Genomic DNA, 8812 nt, shown 5'->3' with positions numbered 1-8812 from the left:
AACTATAAGACACTGATGAAAGAAATTATAGATGATACCAACAGATGGAGAGATATACCATGTTCTTGGATTGGAAGACTCAACGTTGTGAAAATGACTATACTACCCAAAGCAATCTACAGATTCAATGCAATCCCTATCAAACTACCAATGGCATTTTTCGCAGAACAGGAACAAAAAATTTTACAATTTGTATGGAAACACAAAAGATCCCTAAGAGCCAAAATAATCTTGAGAAAGAAAAACGGAGCTGGAGGAATCAGGCTCCTTGACTCCAGACTATACTACAAAATTATAGCAATCAAGGCAGTATGGTACTGGCACAAAAACTGAAATATAGATCAATGGAACAGGATAGAAAGGCCAGAGATAAACCCACACTTATAGTCACTTTATCTTTGATAAAGGAAGCAAGAATATACAATGGAGGACAGAGAGCCTCTTCAATAAGTGGTGCTGGGAAAACTATGCAGCTATATGTAAAAGAATGAAATTAGAACACTCTCTAACATCATACACAAAAACAAATGCAAAATGGATTTGAGACCTAAATATAAGACTGGACACCATGAAGCTCTTAGAGGAAAACATAGGCAGAACACTCTATGACATAAATCATGGCAAGATCTTTTTTGACCCACCTCCTAGAGAAATGGAAATAAAGCAAAAATAAACAAATGGGACCAATGAAACTTAAAAGCTTTTGCACAGCAAAGGAGACCATAAACAAGATGAAAAGAAAATACTCAGAATGGGAGAAAATATTTGCAATGAAGAAACTGACAAAGGATTAATATCCAAAATATACAAGCAGCTTATGCAGCTCAACATCAAAACAACAAACACCTCAATCCAAAAATGGGCAGAAGGTCTAAATTGACATTTCTCCAAAGAAGATATACAGATTACCAGCAAACACATGAAGGGATGCTCAACATCATTAATTATTAGACAAATGCAAGTCAAAACTACAATGAGCTGTCACCTCACACCAGTCAGAATGACCATCATCTAAAAGTCTACAAACAATAAATGTTGGAGAGGGTGTGGAGAAAAGGGAACCCTCTTGCACTGTTGGTGGGAATGAAAATTGATAAAGCCACTATGGAGAACAGTAGGGAGGCTCCTTAAAAAAACTAAAAATAGAATTACCATATGACCCAGCAATCTCACTACTGGGCATACACCCTGAGAAAACCATAATTCATAAAGAGTCATGTACTACAATGTTCATTGCAGCACTATTAACAATAGCCAGGACATGGAAACAACCTAAGTGTCCATCAACAGATGAATGGATAAAGAAGATGTGGCACATATGGAATATTATATGGCTAATGGAATATCAGCCATATAATATTCCCATGTAATATTAACCATAAAAAGAAATGAAATTGAATTATTTGTAGTGAGGTGGACAAACCTAGAGTCTGTCCTACAGAGTGAAGTAAGTCAGAAAGAGAGAAACAAATAACATATGATAACACATATATATATGGATTCCAAAAAAAAAAATGTCTGAAGAACCTAGGGGCAGGACAGCAATAAAGATGCAGATGTAGAGAATGGACTTGAGGACACGGGGAGGGGGAAGGGTAAGCTGGGACGAAGTGAGAGAGTGGCATTGGCATATATGCACTACCAAATGCAAAACAGAAAGGTAGTGGGAAGCAACTGCATAGCACAGGATGATCGGCTCAGTGCTTTGTGACCACCTAGACGGGTGAGATAGAGAATATGTGAGCGAGATACAAGAGGGAGGGGATATGGTGATATACGTATATATAGACCTAATTCATTTTGTTATACAGGAGAAACTAACACAATGTTTTAAAGCAATTATACTCCAATAAAGATGTTAAAAAAAAAGTTAAATTAATTTATTTTTGTTTGACATCAAGGTAGATCAATTATTTGGATAAAAGTAATTGCTAGAAAAAGGTTACTTTGTATGGATTGTAGGATTCATAATCAAGGTAGACACTGAAGTAATTACTTATAATCATCACAAAACACAATGTAACTCTGATGCATGGAGAGTTTTATTTAAAATGGGATCCTGATTAAAATTCTAATGCAGCTCCCCCTTTACAAACTTTGCAAGAATAAACATAAAGGAATTGTGAATACCTTTTTACTTTATTTCATTTTTGTGTTTTTTTCCTCCAGATTTATTGAGAAATTATAGACATATAACATATATAAGTTTAAGTTGTACAACATGATGATTTGATGAAAGTATATATTGTGAAGTTATTACAACAGTGAGTACTAGCCCCTCACATAATTACCATTTTTTGTGGCTGTAACAAGCAAGAACTATTCAACTTTCAAGTAGATAATACAGTAATGTAAGTTGTTGTCACCATGCTCTATGTTAGATATGCACAATCTATTCATCTTATAGCTGGCAGTTTATACCTTTGGTCAACATCTCCCCACTTTCCCCACCCCTCAGCCTCTGGCAATCTCTATTCTACTCTCTATATTTATAAGTTTAGCTTTTGTAGATTCCAGATACAAGTGAAATTATGTAGTATTTGTCTTTCTCTGTCTGACTTATTTCACTTAGCATAATGCCCTCAAGGTCCATACACGTTGTTGTAAAATGCAGGATTTCCTTCTTTTTTATGGCAGAAGAATATTCCATCCACATATAAATACACGTACACCACATTTTCTTTATCCATTCATCCATCTATGGAAACAGGTTGTTTCCATGTCTTGGATATTGTAAATATTGCTGCAATGAGCATGGGTGTACAGATATCTATTTGAAACAGTGATTCCATTTCCTTCAGATAAATACCCAGAAGTGAAATTGCAGGGTCACATGGTAGTTCTATTTTTAATTTTTTGAGGAACTTACATACTATTTTACATTCCCACCAACAGTGTACAAGGATTCTCTTTCCTCCACGACCTCACCAACCCTTGTCTTTTTGATAATGACCATTCTAACAGGTTTGAGGTGATATCTCATTGTGATTTCAATTTGCTTGCCCCTGGTGATTAGTAATGTTGAGCACTTTTTCATATGCCTAAAGAACATTTGCATACCTTCTTTGGAAAAATGTCTATTCAGGTCCTTTGCCCATTTTTAAATCAGATAATGATGATGATGATGATGATGATGATGATGATGACTTTGCTATGTTATATGAGTTTCTTTTATATTTTGGACAATAACTTCATATCAATTTTTTGCAAATATTTTGTCCCACTTTGTGGGTTGCTCTTCATTTTGTTGATCTTTTCTTTTGCTGTCTACAATTTTTTTATTTTGCTGTAGTCTCACTTGTTTATTTTGCTTTTGATACTTGTGCTTTTGGTGTCATATTCAAAATATTGTTGCCAAGAACAATGTCAAGGAACTTTTTATTTATGTTTTCTTGTAGTAGTTTTCAGTTGGAGTCTCACATTTAAGTGTTCAATCCATTTTGAGTAAATTTTTGTGAGTGGTATAAGATAGGGGTCCAATTTCACTCCCTAAGATATAAGCATCCAGTTTTTCCAACACTATTTATTGAAGAGTCTATCTTTCCCCCATTGAATATTCTTGGCTCCCTTTTCAAAAAATTAGTTGACTGTATATGTGTGGGTATGTTTCTGAGATTTTGATGATGTTCCATTGGTCTATGTGTCTGTTTTTATGTCAATACCATAATTTTTTATTGCTATAGTTTTGTAACAAAGTTTAAAATCAGTAATTGTGATGCCTCCAGCTTTGTTCCTATTTCTCAGGATTGCTTTGGCTAACCAGAGTCTTTTGTGGTTCCATACCAATTTTAGGATTGTTTTGCTATTTATGTGAAAAGTGCCATAGGAATTTTGATAGAGATGCATTGAATCTATAGATGATTTGGGGTTGTGTAAACATTTTAACAATATTAATTCTTCTAATCCATGAAGGTTGAATACCTTTCCATTTATTTGTGTCTTCTCAATTTCTTTCATCAATGTATTGTAATTTTCAGTGTACAGATATTTCACCTCCTTGATTAAATTCATTAATAAGTATTTTATTATTTTAATACTATTATAAATGGGATTGTTTTCTTTATTTCTTTTTCAGATAATTTACTATTAGTGTATGGAAATGCAACATACAGAAGTATGTTAATTTCATATCCTGCAACTTTACCAAGTTTGTTATTTAGTTTTAACAGTTTTTTTTTTTTGTAGAGTCTTTAGAATTTTCTGTATATGAGATAATTTCATTTACAAACAGAGAAAATTTTACTCTTTCCTTTCCAATTTAGATGACTTTTATTTCTTTTTCTTGCCTAATTGCTCTGGTTAGGACTTTCAGTACTATGCTGAATAGGAACTGTGAGAGTAGACATATTTGTCTTGTTCCTGATTGTAGTGGGAAAGCTTTCAACCTTTCATCATTGACCATAATATTAGCTGTAGGTCTGTCATATATAGCCTTTATTTGTTGAAGTACATTCCTTCTATACTCAAATTGTTCAGTCTTTATCATAAATAAATGTCAAATTTTGTCAAATTCTTCTTCTGTATCTGAGATGATCATATGATTTTTACCTTTCATTCTATTGATATGATATTTCACACTTATTGATTTGCATTTGTTGATCCATCCTTACACCCCAGGGATAAATCTCACTGATCTTTATGTATGATGATTCTTTTAATGTGCTGTTGAGTTTGGTTTGTTAGTATTTTAGTTAGTTAGTTAGTTTAGTTAGTTAGTTCTCAATTTGTTAGTTGAGAATTTTTATGTCTATACAGATCAAGGATATTGACCTCTAGTTTTCTTGTATTGTGGTGTCCTTATTTGGCTTTGGTATCAAGGTAATGCTGGCCGCATAAAGTGGATTTAAGAGTGTTCCCTCTTCTTCAATTTTCTGGAAGAGTTTGAGAAGGATTAGTGTTAATTCTTTAAATGTTTGGTAGAATTCACCAGTAAAACCATCTTGTCCTGGGCTTTTCTCTTTTGGGAGGTTTTTGATTACTGATTTAGTCTCATACTCATTTATCTCTTTAAATTGTTTATTTCTTCATGATTCAGTCTTTGTAGGTTATATGTTTCTAGGAATTTATCCATTTTTTTTCTAGATTGTCCATTTTCTGGCATATAATTGTTCATACCAATCTCTTATGATCCTTTGTAGTTTTATGGTGTCAATTTTAACATCTCCTCCTAAATTTCTGATTTTATTTACTTGAGTCCTCTCTTTTTTTTCTTAGTGAGTTGAGCTAAATGCCTGTCTATTGTGCATATCTTTTTAAAACACCAGCTCTTAGCTTTATTGATTTTTTTCTATTATTTTTCTGGTCTTTATTTTGTTTATTTCTGCTATGATTTTTGTTATTTCCTTTCTTATACTAACTTTGGGCTTAGTTTATTCTGCTTTTTCTAGTTCCTTGAGGGGTGAAGTTCGATTGTTTGTGATCTTTCTTTTTTCTTAATGTAGGTGTTTATCCTATAAACTTTCATTTTAGAGCTACCTTTGATGCATCTTATAAATTTTGGATTTTTAGTTTCCATTTTTGTTTTTTTAAAGATAATTTTGAATTTTTCTTTTACCTAATTGTTTAGGAATATGTTGTTTAATTCCACACATCTGTGAATTTTTCAGTTTTCCTACTATTACTGATTTCTAGGTTCATACCAGTGTTGTTCAAAAAGTTACTTGGTATAATTTCAACCCTCTTACATTTGTTAAGTTTTGTTTTGTGACCCATCATATAATTTATCCTGAGGAACATTCTGTGTGTTAATGAGAAGAATGTGTATTCTGCTGCTGTTGGGTGTAATGTTCTGTATATTTCAGTTGGGTTCATTTGGTCTAAGGTACAGTTCAAATCCAATGTTTCTTACTGATTTTTTTGTATAGAAATTATCTCCCTTATTGAAAGTGAGGTACTGAAGTCCCCTACTTTTATGTGTTTTTTCGTGTTCTCCCTTGATCTGTTAGTATTAGTTTAATATATTTAAGTGCTCCAATGTTGGATGTACATATATTTACAATTGTTATAATTTCTTGATGAATTGACCTTAATGACCTTGTCTCTTGTTACAGTTTTGACTTAAAATCTGTTTTGTCTGATATTAATGTAGTCATCCCTGCTGTCTTTTGGTTTCCATTTGCATAAAATATCTTTTGCATACCTTCAATATGTGTCTTTAAAGCTGATGTCTCTTATAGGCAGCATATAGTTGGGTCTTGTTTTTTATCCATTCATCTACTCTGTGTCTTTTTTTTTTTTTTTTTTTTTTTTTTTGGCAGTACGAGGGCCTCTCATTGTTGTGGCCTCTCCTGTTGCAGAGCACAGGCTCTGGACGCGCAGGCTCAGCGGCCATGGCTCACGGGCCCAGCCACTCTGTGGCATGTGGGATCTTCCCGGACTGGGGCATGAACCTGTGTCCCATGCATCAGCAGGCGGACTTTCAACCACCTTGCCACCAGCGAAGCCCTACTCTGTGTCTTTTGATTGGAGAAATTAATCTATTTATGTTTAAAGTAATTGATAGGTAAAGACTTATTAATGCCATTTATCATATTAATTGTTTTCTGGCTATTTTAGAGCTTCCCTGTTCCTACCTTTCTCTTTTGCTGACTTTTTTTGTAAATTGATTATTTTCTGTAGTGGTATGCTTTGATTCTCTTTTATCTTTTTTGTATCTACTGTAGGTTTTTGCTCTGTAGTCACCATGATGTTTACATAAAATATCTTATAGCATATCAATATATAATAATAACATATATAACTTAACTTCAATCACATACAAATCTACCCTTTTACTGTCTCCTCCATATTTTAAGTTTTTAATATTAAAATTTACCTTTTTATAATGTGTATTCATTAACAAATTATTGTAGCTATGGGTTTTTTTTAAATAATTCTGTCCTTTAAACATTTATACTAGAGTTAAGTGATTAACACACCATCATATTACAGTTTGATGTAGAATATTCTTAATTTGACTTTATTTACCTTTACTGGTATAGTTTATATTTTCATATCTTTTCATGTTATTAATCAGGGTCCCTTCCTTTCAGCTTGAAGAACTCCTTTCAGCATTTCTTGTAAGGCAGATCTAGTTGTGATAAACTCCCTCAGCTTTTTTTTTGTTTTTTTTGTTTTTTGAGAAAGTCTTTTCTCTTTCATTTCTTAAAAACAACTTTGCCACGTAAAGCATTCTTGGTTGGCAGGATTTTTTCTTGTTGCACTTTGAATATATCATCCCACTCTGTCCTGGCCTGTAAGGTTTCTGTTGAGAAATCTGCTAAAAGCCTCATGAGGTTTCCCTTCTATGTGAGAAATTTTTCCTCTTGCTGCTTTTTAAATTTTCTCTTTTTTATTTTAGACAGTTTTATTATAATGTGTCTTAGAGAAGATTGTTTTGGGTTGAAGTTTTGGGGTGACGTTTTGAATTAGGATGTCAAAAATCTCTTTAAGTTAAGTAAGCTTTCTGCTCCTTTCTACCTCTATTTACTTTCTGAGACTTCAATAATACATATATTATTTCTTTTAATGATATCCCATAATTTATGCAGCATTTCTTCATTCTTTTTTCTTTTTACTCCTCTACCTGGATGATTTCACATGATCTATCCCCTAGTTCATTAATTCTTTCTTCTGCTTTATCAAGTCTGATGTTGAAGCTCCCTTTTGTATTCTTTAATGCAGTCATTTTATTCAACTCCAGGATCAGTTTAGGTTTCAAATATTGTTTTTATTTCTTGTTGAACATCTCGTTTTATTCATGTATTGTTTTCCTAATTTCATTTAATTGTCTATATATGTTTTCTTGTAGTTCCTATCTTTAAGAGAATTATTTTGAATTCTTTGTCAGACAATTCATAGATCTCCATTTCTTTAGGGTCAGTCACTGGAGTTTTGTTAGTTTCCTTTGGTGGTGTTATGTTTCCTCGATTACTGATGATTTGTGTGGCCTTGAGTTGGTGTCAGTGCATTTGAGGAAATACACATCTTTTCCAATTTCTACAGATTGGCTTTGACAGGCAAAACCCTTCACCAGTGAACCCATCCAGAGATTCTGAGTGGGTCATCTGGTGGTGTCCACAGGTAAGCTTGCAGCTGGAGTCCTTAGGTTGGCACATCTAGTGCCTGAGTTTGCAGATGGGCTGGTCTGGTACCTGTGTCCACTGAGGTGGGCTGGGGAGCCTGGGTTCACTGGGGTGGTCCTGGCACTTGAGTCTGTGGTGGTAAGCCTGGGCCTTAGGTCTTCATGTACATACCTGTATCCTGGGCCCACAGGGTTTAACAAGGCAGCAGGGACCATTGGGGGAGTCTGGCTTCTGGATTGCAGGGACTCTTCCTGTACTGGGATAAGCTGTGAGTCTGATTTTGCAAGAGCTGGACTGGAGGCAGGGGTCATGGGAGCTGGCCTTGAACTACAAAAATCTTGAAGCCTGGGACTGTGGGAGTCAGTTTTAACCTGAGGTCTCAGAGGGGCCAGTCTGGAGGTGGGGTCTGGAGAGGTTGGTGTAGGGCCGGAGCAGGCTGGGAACCTCAGTCCTTGGAAGTCAGTCTCAAACTTAGGACTGCAGGGGCTGGCCTGTTGCTGGGGGAGTCCAGAATCCTGGGTCTGTGGGAATTGGTCTGGAGTCTAGATCAATGGTGGGGGGAAAGCCTGGTGCTAGGGGGTTGTGAGTCTTTGTCCATGGAAACAAGCCTTGTGGTGAGGTGTGTTGAAAGCCTAGGTTCTTGTTATTTGGCCTGGTGCTGGGCTCAACCAGGAGCCAGGATTCATGGATGCCTGCCTGGAGCCCGAATTCATGAAGGCTGATTCGGAGCTAGTGCTGGGATATGCCAA

The sequence above is a fragment of the Orcinus orca genome, chromosome 17 (genome assembly GCF_937001465.1).
Source record: "Orcinus orca chromosome 17, mOrcOrc1.1, whole genome shotgun sequence".
Classification (NCBI taxonomy): Eukaryota; Metazoa; Chordata; class Mammalia; order Artiodactyla; family Delphinidae; genus Orcinus; species Orcinus orca.
The sequence above is the reverse complement of the archived record's forward strand: the minus strand, read 5'-3'. Positions refer to the sequence as shown.